Here is a 16357-nt window from a genome sequence, read left to right on the forward strand (position 1 = left end):
AAGATATTTTAAAATTATTTGGAAGAGGATTTATAACTTCAGACTGATTTTTTTTTTTTTTTTGGCAAAAGTTAGGACAGATTGACTAGTACAGAGAAGGCTGGAACCTGGGGAAAGTGAAATATTATAGAACTCATTTGACTTAGTTCACCCAGTGCTGAAAAACAGTTTAAAACCATGCAGTGCTTAGAGCAGAGAAGCAGCAGGCAGGGTTCAGAGACCACATAGTGTCCTACTTCATAGAATACTGTTTCTCTCTGCTTGAGTCTAGCACAGAAGGAGACTGGTGGCCAAAGGGTCCTGACCTGGTTGCAACAGGACGGCTCATATCCCTGTTGATCATGTTGCTTCTTTCTTTCCCTTACCACAGGCCAAAAGGAGGAGACAAAAATTAAATGTTGTAGGTCTAATCAAACAACTCAATGTTAAAGCTGAAGGGTCTAATCCTTCTTACAGAATTCTTACTCTTTCTGTCTAGAATACCCCTGTTTACCTCCGTTTTCTCTTCTGCAAAATAGGTGTAATAATTCCTACCCTACTTACTGTTCAACCTACTTACTTCCTTACCTACTTTCTTTTATGATACTTATCACAATTTTTAATTTGTATTTGATTAATATCTGTCTTTCTAATTTGACAGTAGTACTCATGAAGATGGGGACTGTGTTTGTTTTTTCCTCTCCATTTAATTGCCAGCATCTAGCAAAGTGCTTCCATGCATTAGTCATTCAGTAAATACCTTTGAATAAGTGAATGAATGGAATTTTGGGAATCAAGTAAGATGAAATATTTGAAATACTTTCAAAAAATTTTACAGGTGAAACCTGTGTAAAGCATTGTTTCTAGTTAGGTAGGTTGTATATTCCTTGAGTTTAGGAACTAAGTCTTTTTTTTTTTTTTAATTTTTTTTAACGTTTATTTATTTTTGAGACAGAGAGAGACAGAGTATGAACGGGGGAGGGTCAGAGAGAGGGAGACAGAATCTGAAACAGGCTCCAGGCTCCGAGCTGTCAACCCAGAGCCTGACGCGGGGCTCGAACTCACGCACCGCGAGATCGTGACCTGAGCCGAAGTCGGCTGCTCAACCGACTGAGCCACCCAGGCGCCCCGGGAACTAAGTCTTAATACTGTTTATTTCCCATTCAACCTGGCAGCGTACTTTTCACATGGTAGGTGCTCTGTAAGTAATTATGCTTATCACTATATTATTTAAAATAAAATTATAATACTTGCAATAAACAATCATCTGAAAGTGAACTTAAGACAAATAATTCCATTTACAATAGCATCAGATATAATAAAACACTTAGGAATAAATTTAACAAAACACATATAAAAATTATACTCTGAGGAAGGCCTGGGTGGCTGAGTCAGTTGAAAGTCTGACTTCAGCTCAGCTCAGGTCATGATCTCATGGTCCATGAGTTTGAGTCCCACATCGGGCTCTGTGCTGACAGCTCAGAGCCTGAGCCTACTTCAGATTCTGTCTCTCTGTCTCTCTCTTTCTCTCTGCCCCTTCCCCACTCATGCTGTGTCTCTCTCAGAAAATAAACATTTAAAAAATTTTTAAAAATACTTGTAATCAAGAGAGTATGGTCCTGGCATAAAGATAGACCTACAGATCAATGGAATACAATGAGAGTCCAAGAATAAATCCTTACATTTACAGCCAACTGATTTTCAACACAAGTGCTAAGACAAACCAGTGGAGGAAGAATAGTCTTTTTTTTTTTTTTTTAATTTTTTTTTCAACGTTTATTTATTTTTTTTGGAACAGAGAGAGACAGAGCATGAACGGGGGAGGGGCAGAGAGAGAGGGAGACACAGAATCAGAAACAGGCTCCAGGCTCTGAGCCATCAGCCCAGAGCCCGACGCGGGGCTCGAACTCACGGACCGCGAGATCGTGACCTGGCTGAAGTCGGACGCTTAACCGACTGCGCCACCCAGGCGCCCCGGAAGAATAGTCTTTTTAAGTGGTCCTGTGACAACTGGCGAGCCACATGCAAAAAAAAAAAAAAAAAAAAAAAAGAATTTTGACTCCTACCTCACACCATATATAACAACTAGCTCAAAATGGATCAAAGACCTAAATGTAAGAGCTGAAACTGTAAGATTTTTAGAGATAAACACATGCAAATCTTCATGACCTTGGGTTAGGTAATGGTTTCTTAGATAAATGCACAATAAGATAGGAAAAATAGGTACACTGGACTTCATCAAAATTTAAAACTCTTTTCTTCAAAGGACACTATCAAGTGAAAAGACAACCCACAGAGGAGGAGAAAATATCTGCATGTCATATATCTGATAAGAGACTTGTATGCACAATATACCAAGAATTCTTATAACTCAATAATAAAAAAGACAAATAGCCCAATTAAAAATGAGCAAAGTATCTGAATAGGCATTTCTCCAAATGCCAATAAGCATATAAAAATAGGCTCAACATCATTAGCTCTCAAGGAAATGTAAATCAAAACCACTAGGATGGCTATAATAATAATAAAAACAAGATAATAATAACTGTTGGTGAGGATTGGACAAATTGTAACCCTCACACATTGCTGGTGGGATTATAAAATGATACATCTGTTTTGCAAAACAGTCTGACAGTTTCTCAAAATGTTACACCTAGAGTTACCATGAGACCCCAGCAGCTCCACTCCTAAATATATGCCCAAGAGAAATGGAAACATATGTTCCTGTAAAAACGTGTATATGAATGTTCATAGCAGTGTTATTCATAATAGCTCAAAAGTGAAAACAACCCAAATGTCGATCAACTGAAGAAATAAAAAGGGAACTATTCATATAATGGAATATTATTTGGCAATAAAAAAGGAACAAACTACTGATACATGCTACAACATGGATGAATCTTGAAAACATGCTAACAGAAAGAAGCCAATCACAAAAGACCACATATCATATGATTCCATTTACATGAAGTGTTCCAAGTAGGTGAATCTATAAAACGAGACAGTATATTAGTGGTTGCCTAGAGCTAGGAGTGTTGGGGGCAGTGGGAAGCTAACAGATACAGGATCCCTCTTTGGGGTGATGAAAATATTCTAAAATTGATTGTGATGTGGTTGCACAACACTGTGACTATGTTACAAATCACCGAATTGTACACTTTAAATAGGTGAATCATATAGTATGTGAATTATATCTCAATAAAGCTTTTATTAAAAGAGAAAATTATAATATAGTGCCTGCCCTTAGGGAAAATACAAGGTAATTGAAAAAAAATTTTTTTGTTGATTCTCCATCTTAAAAACACCGGCTGCTCCATTTTGAAAGTTTATGTGTTTATTTTCTATGGGCGACTACAACTTAGTACTTTGGAGTTTAGGGTGAAGTTGCAGGAAGACATTAGAGGAGAAAAAAGGGCAGAGAATAAGGGCATAAAGAAACTCAAGGAGCTAAGTCTTTTGGGAAAATGTCTGGGAAACCTGTTCACTTTCCTAGTCAGTCTAATAGTTAGGAATGGCATCGTCAAGACTCCCTAACATGAATATTTTTTATTGAGATTTCTAGTTTTGGTTGTGGTGTTTGGCCCAGCCACCTTCTTTTGGACGAAAGCCACTAAAAATATGAAACATTGACCTCCTGTCCTACTCTAGTCTCTCACATCTGTCTGAAGATCTGGATAATTGGTGGGTGTGGATAGAAAGCCATGGAGGACTTATATCCATCTGGAGAGTGGAAAGGTGAGAAGGAGCTGGGGAATGACTCAAGACTGGAGTCTAGAACAAAACACTCCGAAAACCTCCCTAAGTATATAATGGGAAGGAAATCTGACATCTTGATGACTGAATTGACTCCTACTATGTTGTAGTTTTGATTCTAGTCTTTGTTTCCTTCCTTTCTCCAGAATCCAAATTTCAGTAGCTGTTACACCCACATGTTCAGAACAGCCCCTTTGAACAGAGCCTATCCTGACTGAGAGGAGAATAGGTAGGTGTTTGAGGCAGAGAGATCTAAAAAAAAAAAAAATCTCTGGTCTTCATGAAATTCTCAGTCTTCTGAGGAAAATAACATCCTTATCTTGAATTTTAAAATAAAGAATTAACAAATAGGAAGACTTTCCTTATTTGAAAAAAAAAAAAAAGCTTCCTGGATGAGAAAACATTGAGCTAGATTTTAAGGTAAGTTCAGAATGTGGTTTGGGGGAGCATTCCCTCCATGTTAGGACTCAACCACAGGAATCGCTCTGCCCAGAGCTGGTTAGTCATAGCCCTTTGCCTGCATATCCTGAGTGATTTGATGTGAATAGGTAAAGTCCAGTTAAGGGATGACTGAGTGGGCATGGTAGGGGATACTTAGGAAGTAGAGTTTTGGTTTGACTGGAGAATTCAGTGCATTTGCAGTTGCCTTTAAGGGGAGCTAGGAGCTCTTGTGGACATGTGGGTTACTTACACCAAAACAGACTTGTTCTGCTCTCTGGCCAGCCCTATTCTCTGCTCTTCTTATCCCAACTTGCCTAATTGATACCTTGGCCGATGGTGTCATTAACAATGCTTGAATAATACCCTGACCGGCTGATTTCAAAATGGGAGAGGTGATTAATATGTTGGAAATCTGGCTGGGGGGGTGCAAGGAAGGGGATGTCCCCTGAAATAAAAAAAAATGGGGGAAGGGTCTGTTTGTGCCCCCATGGCGCATCTGTGGACTTCGACCAAAGGGAAGAACTTGGAGATAGGAGTCTGATTTGCAGCTTCTTTCTGGTTTGCTGATCCCTCTCCATTTCCACTCCCTTACCTCCCCCAACAGCACACGTTCTGACACCTACAAGCTCGTTACATGATGATGACCTATATTTTTATCTTTTTTATGAGCATCAAACACACATCGTCTTGCAAGCACATGTGTTTTTTTTCCCCTATTGACGTGTGAGTGCCTTTGATGGTAATTTATTGTAGGGTTCAGCAGCCAGGTCTTAATTGTACCCTAAAATTGCTTACCATTTTGATGCCTCCAAACCATCCCAAAATGTACCTTTTTTCTGCAGAAGGGTGTGGGGCAACCTCCTTTTTACTGTCTTCTGTGGTAGAATGTGGAGCTCAGAAAGAACATGAGGGAGAGATTCCCCAGCTGGGTTTCAGGGACGCCTTAGTCCCCAGCTTCTAATTGCAGTTGGGCTGTACGATAGTTTTGCTCTACTCAGCAAAACTGAACTCAGTTTTTCTTCATGGTTTAGGGCTAACATGGCTTCACTGATTGTTCACAATGGTCAATGAGCAGTTTCTTCTCCAGCATTCAGACTTTTCAGGAAATTTCCATGGTAGCCACTTGCATCTGTGAATGCAGATGGGATTAGAAATGAGACTAGGGAGTCTGGGCTATGGCAGGCAGCTAACCCAAATCATGGAAGTCATTCTGTAATAACCTCTGCTTTGACATCTAACCACTCCCTTACCTGGCTTGAGTAGAATTCAGCATTCCCTTAAGGGATGTTCAGCGGAAACAGAGGAAAAGGAGGGTGAGGAGTGAAGTTCTAATAATGTAAATTTAGCCCAAGCAGAGCTTAGTTCTTAAGTATAATTTGAATTTGGTTCCAACAGTCTTCTCTTCCCTGGCCTCACTTTATCCCTCAGTACAATAGACAGCATCATACCCTAGGACACTCAGATTCATTACAGGAGGATGAGTCAATGTCCAGAACAACCAGGAATGTAACCCACATCTCATGAAAGTGTAAGGGGAAAATGGAGACTAAAACCCTTACCTCTCTTTCTAGAGAGGCCAAGAGTAGCATTCAGTGTTGACTCTTGCTTTTGTGCTGGAAACTGGTCTACCTATAGACTGAATCCTTGTTAGCTCTTGTTACAGACTGTCCATTCCAGCTGAGTTCATTTGTTCTGTGTCTCCCACACATGACACTCACCACATGTGCTTGCTGGGACTTGTCTCCAAACGTTTATACAGGCAATTCCCTCCTCCTTCAAACTTAGGAGGTTTCTCTGTCCTCTCTGTTCAGCCCTGGCCTTTTCCTCTTTATATAACTGGCCTTAAAGTCTCTTCCACCAGAGAGCTGCCTTATTGGCCTTAGGTGGCCTCTAGGACTCCATTTTTCTATAGTTCCTCAACATTGTATTATTTGCAGTTAGTATCTGTCCTATTGTCTGCCTGTATCCATGAAAAGACTTTTTGTGGCCAGCTGAATGAGCCTTCTGACCGAAAACAAAACTATTACCATCACCTTTGAGGTGAATAAAAATTTCTTTTCTATTAAAGGCCTTTCAAAGTGGGAGATTTTATAGTCCTCCTTGACCCCCCATTTTTATGTCCAGTGAAATTATATAGGTGCAGATGAATTTAGTAAAGACAGTAGCTTCCATGGTGGAGTCCATGTGAAATGTCATTTTCCATATGATAACTTGAAGTTTATTTGTCCTCAAACTTCAAAGGTTGAATCAGTTATCTGAGAATTTCAAAGAAACATGGATCATCATAATTCATTGATTATTATACACTGAATAAAATCCAAACTCTGTTGTGACACTACTTATATTTTTGTCTCCATCCCTTCATATAACCTGGACTATCCCTCATGGGTCTATTTGAGGTTCTTGAACTTGTTCTATGCTCTTCTGCCCTCAGACCTTTGCACATGCTGTCCTTTCTCTTTAGAATGCCATTCCTTTCCTTATCAACCTATCAAGGTCCTATCCTTCATTTAAAGCCCAGCTTAAAATCTTATTTTCCAAGAATACTTCTAGATCTCTCTAGTGACAATTATTTCTGTCTCTCCCCCAACTATGATGTCACATTATTTGAACCTCTATGGTAGCAATGTTTTATACTGGAGTAATGTATATATGTTTTTGCCTCTTTTACTAGATGGTAAGCTTTTGGAAGGTGGAGTTTATATCTACTTTAACTTTAAATTCCTTTCTGTGTTTAGCATAATGCTTTGCACAGTGGGTCCTTAAGAAATATCAGTTCACTGGATGAAAAAGCTGTGTTTTTATGTTTATTTTACTCTTATAGTTTTTCCCCAAACATGTCACCATCTTGCGCCGTCCAAATCAGTCTTTGGGTATTCTCAACCTCTGTCTATGGTAAAAACAGAGCATCTAAAGTAATCTAAGTTAGACTGCAGGTAGAGCTGAAAAGTTTGAGAAGGCCCTGAAAACAGATTCATCCTTGGAAGGTTTCTGGACTGGGTTGAGATTAGCTTTCCTGCTTGACAAAGGCCTTTTGAAGGGATGTCGTGCAGAGACACTCAGGGAGAAACAAGGATCAAGGGAGAAGCAGCTGAATATTGGAAGAAACTGATTTCTAGGAATGAGATTAGTTTAAGGATTTTGTATGTCGCCAAAAAGGGCTGTGTCTTTGCTTAGAGGTATTCACTTTGCTCTTGGTGCCAAGCTTGTTTCTTTATGCTATGATAACGTCGCTGAGAGCACTTTTCCTGTCAGGTGTCTAAGGAAGGGATCACAGCTCTGCTCCCATTTGCTTGTTGGTAGGACGTGAAGAATGGGCTACTTTTTGACTGTTATGTTTCATATACTTAAGAGAAGACAAAACTAAACTTCCCAGGCCTCTTACCATTTTCTCCCATCAACTTCTCACTCTCCCACCCCATTAGTTCTCCTGACTTCCAACAAGGCCTTTCTGGATTTTGTTTTTGTTTTTTAAGTTTATTTATTTATTTTGAGAGAGAGTGAGAGAGCGAGTCGGGGAGGGGCAGAAAGAGAGATTGAGAGGGAGAGAGAATCCCAAGCAGGCTCTGCCCTGTCAGTGCAGAGCCCGATGTGGGACTCAAACCCACAAAGTGTGAGATCATGACCTGAGTCAAAACCGTGAGATCACGACGCTTAAGCAACTGAACCACCCAGGTTCCCCAAGGCCTTTCTGATCTAAGATAAGCTGATAGCCTCTCTTGTTGCCAATGGCCCACATGGGTCACTTCTTCAGTACCACTCCTCGGTGCTCAATTCTGTAGCTACCTTCTTGCCAAACTCTGGCTTACTATCTCCTCTTTTTCCTCCAGAAAGTATCCTCTGACTCCTTTCCAGGAATGCCCTTAACCTTTCCTCATCTTCTATAGCATGATTACTAGACCTCAGCCCAAATCTTTTAGTGATGTTTCTGTTTATTCTCTGTGTTTATCTGTATCTTATTTCCTGTCATACAGCACATTTCCCCACATTGATACTACTTTTTTTTTTTAACTCGGTACCCACCCCATAGCCTCCAGTTTCTCTAGTCAGAGAAGTCATTGACCAGCTTTCTCTTGCTTGGAAAGTCAACCAACATTAACAGGCAACAATAAAGAGAAATTTAGAATCTGCTGACTTTCTTTATCCCTCCCTTTCACAAATACTGGCGGAGTGTCTACTATGTATTAGACGCTGCTCACATTACCATGCTTTTCTCCTGTATATAGCTTATGTTCCATGTTCTTTTTGAGTGGGAGTTTGGATATTGGCCTGATTTGGGAAATTACTTAATCAAATGTTCCCAAACAATATTGAAAGTTTGGAAGTCTCTGATGGAGCACAGAATTAGGATGTCTATTCTTTGTTAGCCATTCTCTCCATTCTTGATATTGCTTTCATTATTTGTCCATCTCTCAGAACTTGATACAAAAAGGTTATTTTGTGTCTCATTCTGTGATGAGCAGTTAGTCCATCTCAACCATAATTTTAGCATTTACTGAAGAACTCTAAGGATTGGAGTGGGGAGACTAGATTTTTTTTTAAACAAGATGGGGCTCCTGGGTCCTCAGTCAGTTAAGCGTCCGACTTCGGCTCAGGTCATGATCTCACAGTTCATGAGTTTGAGTCCCGCATCAGGCTCTCTGCTGTCAGTGTAGATCCCACTTCAGGTCCTCTGTCCCCCTCTCTGTCTCTGCCCCTCCCCTCTGGTTATTTCCTCCTCTCTCTCAAAATAAATAAATAAATAAACTTAGGGGCGCTGGGTGGCTCTGTTGGTTAAGCATCTGACTTCAGCTCAGTTCATGATCTCATGGTTTGTTAGTTCAAGTTCCATATCAGGTGAGCCCAAACCCTGCATTGGGTGAGTTCAAGCCCCGCTTCTCTCTCTCCTCTCTTTCTCTGTCTTTCTCTCTCTCTCCCTCTCTCTCTGCCCCTTGCTCCCTTGTGCCATCTCTCTCTCTCTCTCTCAAAATAAATAAATAAATAAACTTTAAAAAAAAAGAAAGAAAAAGGAAACGTGGTCCTCACCCTCAAGGAACTTATAGTATAACAAATGAGACAGAAAACGTCATTTCTCAAGCTATCCTATAAAACCACACACGTGTGCTAATTTACGCAATTAAATATTTTGGAAACTAAATACTGAGATGAAACAGGGACAAAGGAGTCATTTAGGTCAGTTGGAGTTAATAAAGAAGACTCTTTCGAGGAAAGAGTTTTGAGCTGGATTTTGATGGGAGACTGTGGGAAGTAGAGGCCAGGAAGACAACATTCTTGGGGATAGGAGACAATGTTCAATCACAGGCTTGGATGTGGGGATGAGTCAAGGTGTGGGGCTTGGTGAATGGGTTATCTTGGTTGAAGCACAAAGGTCTAAGCAGAAAAAAATCAAAAGACATGGGTCCAGTGAGAGATTAAGGTAGAAATGGTAGAGAAACTAGATGACCAACACAGCTGGAGGCAGGGGAATAAATAAGATAACTTTAGGAACACTAAAAATTTTTTATGTTTATTTATTGTGGGAGAGAGAGAGAAAGATAGAGAACAGAGAGAGAGAGTGGAGGGGAGGAGCAGAGAGAGAGGAGAGAAAGAATCGAGAGAATCCTGGACTGAAAATCACAGATCTCACGAGCTGTGAGACTTGACCTGAGCCAAAATCAATAGTTGGCCACTTAACCCAGGCTCAATTTTGGAACGCTAAAATTTTTATTCTTTTCCTTAGCTTTTAAGAAAAAGGGATGGAAGTTTGGGAGACTCTGGTTACTATCTACTAAGGTCCTTTAAATGTGGTAAAGAATAAAGGCCAGTTATATTAATAAGGGCCTACACTTGTCTCTGCTCTACTCTTAAGGTCTAGGGGTTTCTTTCTTTCTTTCTTTTTCTTTTTTGCTTGTTTTTTTTTTTTTAAATATTGCTTACATATCAGCTGTAATTATCCAAATGGACTCTGTACTTCATTTTGCTTGGTTCTATTCTGGAATCCTAGAATGACTCTGCAGAAGTTAACTTACCCAGTCACATTGCTTCTTGCATTCTTTAGTCTACCCATTTTTCCTGTAAAACAAGATTTAGTGGTAAAGCAAAGAAACGTTCACACCTGCTATCTGTCCATTGGCCTTTTAAAAAAAAATTTAAGTTTATTTATTTTGAGAGAGAGAGAGGGAGAGTACAAGTGGGGGAGGGCCAGAGAGAAAGGAAGAGAGAGAAAATTTGAAGCAGGCTCTGCACTGTCAGCACAGAGTCTGACTCGGGGCTTGATCTCACAAACCATGAGATCGTGACCTGATCCAAAACCGAAGAGTTGGACACTTAACCAACTGAGCCCTCTACCCCATGTCAGGCACCCCATGTCCATTGACCTCTACCTTTCTGGATGGATCATGCTTGAAGGGAGGAAATATACACTGCCTCTAGATCTTCCCAGCCTGTTAGAGGGAGGTCTTCCTAATATGATTATGTAAACTAACTAATGGGTTATGTGAACTAACCACTTGGAAGGAGAGTCCTGGCTCTAACTTCCCAGACTTAAATATTTCCACCTTGGATGTCTTCTGGTCTCTCCTCTGAAGCAGAAGGAAAGAGTGACCACTTTTCATATAATGTTTAAATATGAATGAGGGGGGAAAGATAATAAATAAATTTACGTTTAAAATTTGGCTTAAATGGGGCGCCTGGGTGGCGCAGTCGGTTAAGCGGCCGACTTCAGCTCAGGTCACGATCTTGCGGTCCGTGAGTTCGAGCCCCGCGTCGGGCTCTGGGCTGATGGCTCAGAGCCTGGAGCCTGTTTCCCATTCTGTGTCTCCCTCTCTCTCTCTGCCCCTCCCCCCTTCATGCTCTGTCTCTCTCTGTCTCAAAAATAAATAAACATTAAAAAAAAATTTTTTTTTAATTTGGCTTAAAAGACAAAATACCAGGGTTCCTGGGTGGCTCTGTTGCTTGAGTGTCTGACTCTTGAAGTTGACTTGGGTAGTGAGATCGAGCCCTACATCGGGTTCCATGCTGAGCGTGGAGCCTGCTTGGCATTCTCTCTCCCCCCCCACCCCTCCCCTGATATTTCTCTCTCTCAAAACAAATGAACATTAAAAAAAAGACAAAATACCAAGAAAGAAATTAAATTTTATAGAGAAAGAAAAAATGCTATTTTTTTTCTATTTCCAAAGAAAGAACTTCCCAGTAGAGTGGATTATTGAGGTGACGGAAGGAAATTGTATAGTTTATCTGGGGAGCTACAAGAATTAGGTCAAATACCAAATATCTGTATGATTTTGGAGGCAATGGAATGGATGAAACTATCTCCAAAGTTCTGCCTTCAGACCTATACCTCAATGAATTTTGAATAGAACATAGGGAGAGGAAGCTAGAGTGATTTGCACTGATCTTTTCAGGCCTCTCTCTTCCCTAAGACTGCATGACTCTCTGGTTCCTCAAAGATTTTTTTGCCCTTCTGCTTCAGAGATGGAAGACCTTGAGGAATTGAGGATGAAATGTATTCAACCTAGATGTGCAAATAGAATTTTGTGACCACTTTTGATATGATTTTCATATCTAGATGAATAGCCAAGGTGAATTCTCATACTAACATTGGGTCAACTCTTCATTCCTGATTTGCAGACTCTATACTTTCACTGCCTTGGGTTTGGCAGAAACATTGTGTTAGGACTGGGGAGGGACACAGATGGAATGTTTGCACATGTATGTGTATGAATGACTCTGTGTAGGTAACATAATGTGAATTTACTTCACTTTTTAAAATACCAATTATATTTGAGCTTATATATTTATTTATGAATCTGTTTAATTGTGGGCTCTGCCACTAGACAGTAAGCTGCACAGAAGGCTTACATCTATTTTGTGCATCATTGTATACTCACCACTTAACACAGGACTTGACCCATGGTGGGCAATCAACAAGTGAAAAAATTATGTGTGCCTCTGCTCTTATCCATTGACTAGGATAATGAGAATCACCTACTTCTCAGGGGCTTGGAGGATTCTGTATTATGGCAAGTGGAAGAATCAGAGGTGAACCACAGAGACTGATCAGATCTCTGCAGATGAGGCCAGCAGCCCTAGGGTAGACCTCTTGTTGACTGTCCTGTGCCCTTCTCTGGCTGCATCTTATCATAATACCTGGGGCACAGGCCACAGAGTGATCCAAGGCTGGGGATGAGAGGAGGTGTGTCCTGGCTATCAGAACAGGCATCTTATCCCAGCTGCAATTGTTCCAGATGTGGCAGGGTTCCCAGCCCACTGACCTGCAGGGCATGGTGGGGGTTTGGTGGCATGAGTCAGAGAAGAATGTGGGGCTGGTTGTTTGGGAGTTTCACTTTGCGAGGAGAAGCCAGTTCCCCATACCTGCCAGTTCTCTAATGGTATCTCCAGGGGCAGAGCCTAGAAACAACTAGTTGAAGAAGACAGACTGAGCACCCATACTCTTTTGAATCCACCAGGATGTTGGCAGTAGAAGAATTTAAATGGATTTGAATGGGCAAAGGACAATTCATAGACCAGCAAAGTATCATAGAGTGTTTCAATTGAAGTTTGAGAAATAGTCTTATCCATGCTTCTGCCTTCATTCCAGATAAACAAAAATCTCTCCCCTTGAAGATTTTCTAGCCTATAACACGGAGGCTACATCGGGGCAGTGGAGGCTCAGCATAAGTTCTCCAAGATCCCATTTCCTCTCATTCTCCTGGTGGGAATGAGTGGACACACCAGAGAGACCCTCACTTCTACTTCCCTCAATTATGTGTATCTTCATCGAGCACACAGCGGTGGACATGTCAGCAGGTGCAGAGGCCCTCATTCTTGTGTCTTACTGGAAAGGGGACCTATGAATCTTGTAAATGTGATGACATCGGCAATGACAGACTCTTCAGCCGCCTAGTAGTCTGTAATTGAAGCCAGGAATTCAGCACACGCTCTGACACACCCTGCCTTCACTGTGGGTTCCCAGAAGCAGGTTCTTACATAGCCACTAGGCTGGGAGGACCCTTAACCAACCTCCTCTGACAACTATCAAGGCCTCAGAGCCGAATCCGAAATTCCCAAACCAAGTGATAATTTTATCCCTCTCTCTGTTTCCATTCCCAGTTGTGTCTAAACTGTTCTTGCAAGTTATTCCCAATTGCTAAACTTCCTAGTAAGAGAGATCCAAGTCTCACTGCAGTGAGGAGTTCTTAGGAGTAGGAGTTCTTTCATTTTGGCTTAACTGAAATCTTTTTTTGTGAGAATCAGAGCCTAAAATTGATCAAGCCAGAGAGCTTCTACGCTGCTTTGAAGCCCCAGGCAAATAGGTTGGAGATTTTTCCTGTTGTTCTCCACCTCTCTCCATAATGAGACGCTTTGTTTCCATGAATCGGCCCTGATCCAGACTTCTAGACTCTGTGACAGGACATTTCATCCCTCCCTCTGCCTCCAGGCAGGACTGAACTTAACCCATCCCAGACTGAAGGGTGTCTCCTCCAGACCTTATTTCAAGATTTCCTGAATTTTCAGGGTCTTTTGGTTAATGTGCACATCTGTTTGCCCTGTTGTCCTGTTAATTTCCTATGGCAATTCTAGCCATTACTTCCCTTTGTGGAAAGGAGATCCATGTCCCTCATATCTTTCCAGATAAAAGTGTCTTAGTTCTTTTATAATGTTTCTTGAATGTTAGTTTGTTCTCATATCTTCCTTATGCCAGAAGAGGAAAAGTATTATTTGAAATTTTCCTCGTTAGCTGAGCATTGTTGACTTGAATTAGAATTCCATATTTTTGTCACTATCGTTATTGTACTCCACCCCCAACATATCTCATCCTTGCTTTGGACTGAGATTCCAAATATTGGTTTTCTCCACCTGGAATGCTTTTCCCTCTCTCATCAGTCCTGACCTTCCATTACTTCCTAACCCTGCTCCATTCTCTCTCTCTAGCCTGCTTTTTCTAACTCTGCAGACCTTCTATATTCCCAATGCTTCTGATTCCCCTAGCAATGTAAAGAACTTCATTCAGCTGGCCTCAATATCTGCCCTCACCTTACTGTCTCCAGTATGAAGTCCAGATGAGAAAAGCCCTGAGGTGCATATAGGGAACTGGCAGCATAGTGTAGAAGGATATGTAGTGAATGGCAAGGAAGTCAAGAAGTCCAGGAGTCTAGTGTGGACCTGTAACCTTGGAAAATTCATAACCTCTCTGGCCTTTCAGTTTAATTATTTGGACAAGAAAGTATTTAATTAAGTCATCTCTAAGAATTCTTCAAACTTTAAATATGTTATGAATCTTTTTTTTTTTTTTTGGTCTCCTCCAATATGGACAGAACTCTGCAAGCAGGGAAATCACAGAATAGAAGAAGAAAGAATTAAAAGACATCATTGGAACTTACAGAAGAAGGGCCATGTGAAGACACAAAGAGAAGATTGCCGTGTACAAACCAAGGAGACAGGACTCTGAAGAAACCAAAACTGCCAATGACTTGATCTTGGGCTTCTAGCCTTCAGAACCGTGATAAATATTTTTGTTTAAGCCAAAAATAAAAAGACATAATAGATTTTTTTTACAAAGCCATTTTAATGTGTAAGTTGTTCTGGTGATAACAATTATGAATCTTTAGTGAGGATGGGGGAAGGCTCCTATGCCTCCTTATCCTCTTGCAATCTTAACAAAAATTGCTGTGATGTGTTTTAGATGATGGTGAAGTGGCTATGGCCTAAGCCTTACATTCTCTGCCCAGTGGCCTGGTATCTAGACATATGCCTATTCTACTGTGGAAAGTCTGGCCCACCCTCACTAAATCACCGAAGAAAGGCACTACATTAAGTTCTTATTCATTTCTTTCTTAAAACTTCACAAGTCCTGTATAAGTGAAAAAAGAAGACTATTTCTATTTGGAACTAAAAATTTTATTTTCTAAATGAAACTCAAGTTTCTTATATAATATATTGGTTGTTATACTTCCTAGTAATCCCTGTAAAACTCAGTAACTTATAAAGTTATATGGCCACATATATGTATGTGTGTGCACGTGTATGAACAATTCATGTGATTACCAATGTGGACTGAAAGAGACTTAGAGAAATGTCATACTGACCATGCTACTTACCCAAAGCAGGAACAGTCTTACATTATTTTAAACAACTGGACCACTTAGATTTTTTATAAAGGGGAGTTCCTGAAGAGCTGAAGAGAGGTGGGAAAGACTAATATTTATTAAATACTTGCTCTATGCTGGGTATTGTGAAAGAACCTTCATATACCATATTTCCTTAAAAAATATAAGGTGAAGTTTTATCTTCTCCAAATAATTACTCAGAAAAGAGGAAGTTGCTTTGTATTTGAATTCTTACAAAGTCTCATATTATATTATAGAATATGTTCTCAATTACTTGATTTTGAAAAAATTACATTCTTTTTGGAAGGATACATTAATTGGCAAAAAGAAAAACCAAAGAAACAAAAACTCCAAAACAAAAAAGTGAATCAATGCTAGTTTGGATTGCTTACAGAGGCAATTTGATGGAATCTGTTTTTAAAAAACCCCAAAACCACTTTAATTTTTGGGAACATGACAAGATATGTTATTCGAATCAACTTTCCTGCTGAAAACAACTAAAATGCTGGATAAAATATTTAAAACACCTAAAAGCATCAAAAATCTGACAAGATAGTAAGGAAATGCCGGGCCAAATTTAATGGAAATTGAAAACTCAAACTAGTAGGTAGAACAAATAGGCCACTTTTCACCAGAGAGTATTTGCTGATCAAGGCAAACTTGAACTCTGGTTTGGATGGATGGTCTCAGGAGTTAAAACTCGATGTGATCTCAAAGTGGGGAGTCTAATAGAAGATGTTCCCCACATTAAACTGTAGAATCAAAGGGTTACACCTTTAAGATAGGGGTGAAACAGAAGTAAACCTATCCCCTCTGCTTCCAGCCTAAGGACTGCAAAAAGATTTCTTTGGTGCTGAGCAGAGCAGGGGGAAATTTTCCAAGCCAAACTGGTTTGCAGCCTGAATTTGCATTACCTAAGTAGTTGGGGAAACACCTCAACTCTTGAATTTGGTTTAAAATGATTCCAGTCAAGCATTTCCCCTCAGCACCTGGCAAAGGCATATATGAGAATCCTCCTTCAATGAATGCACCTTCATCCTAAACTTCGAATCCCCACAAATAATCTTCAAAGGCAAGGAATAAGCAAGCACACAGGG

At 40.3% G+C, this 16357-nt stretch overlaps 1 protein-coding gene across 6 annotated transcripts in view; it reads left to right on the plus strand.

Annotated features, from left to right (window-relative positions):
• The window catches only part of LOC124502548 (cationic amino acid transporter 3-like), a 112006-nt gene extending 96796 nt beyond the window's left edge, over positions 1–15210 (plus strand). The window contains exons 1-3 of one of the 6 annotated variants that reach the window (XR_006959932.1): positions 3541–3714; positions 3879–3961; positions 14469–15171. The gene's annotated coding sequence lies outside the window, so the exon portion shown is untranslated. Of the gene's footprint in view, positions 1–3540; positions 3715–3878; positions 3962–12791; positions 12961–14468 lie in introns of those variants that run through there. The other 5 variants (XR_006959928.1, XR_006959931.1, XR_006959926.1 and 2 more) reach the window with 5 other exon arrangements.
• The last annotated feature ends 1147 nt before the right edge of the window (positions 15211–16357 follow it).

This window comes from Lynx rufus, unplaced genomic scaffold (genome assembly GCF_022079265.1).
Source record: "Lynx rufus isolate CCGP_SWC_20201006 ecotype Redwood Valley unplaced genomic scaffold, mLynRuf1.p SCAF_7, whole genome shotgun sequence".
Lineage (NCBI taxonomy): Eukaryota > Metazoa > Chordata > Mammalia > Carnivora > Felidae > Lynx > Lynx rufus.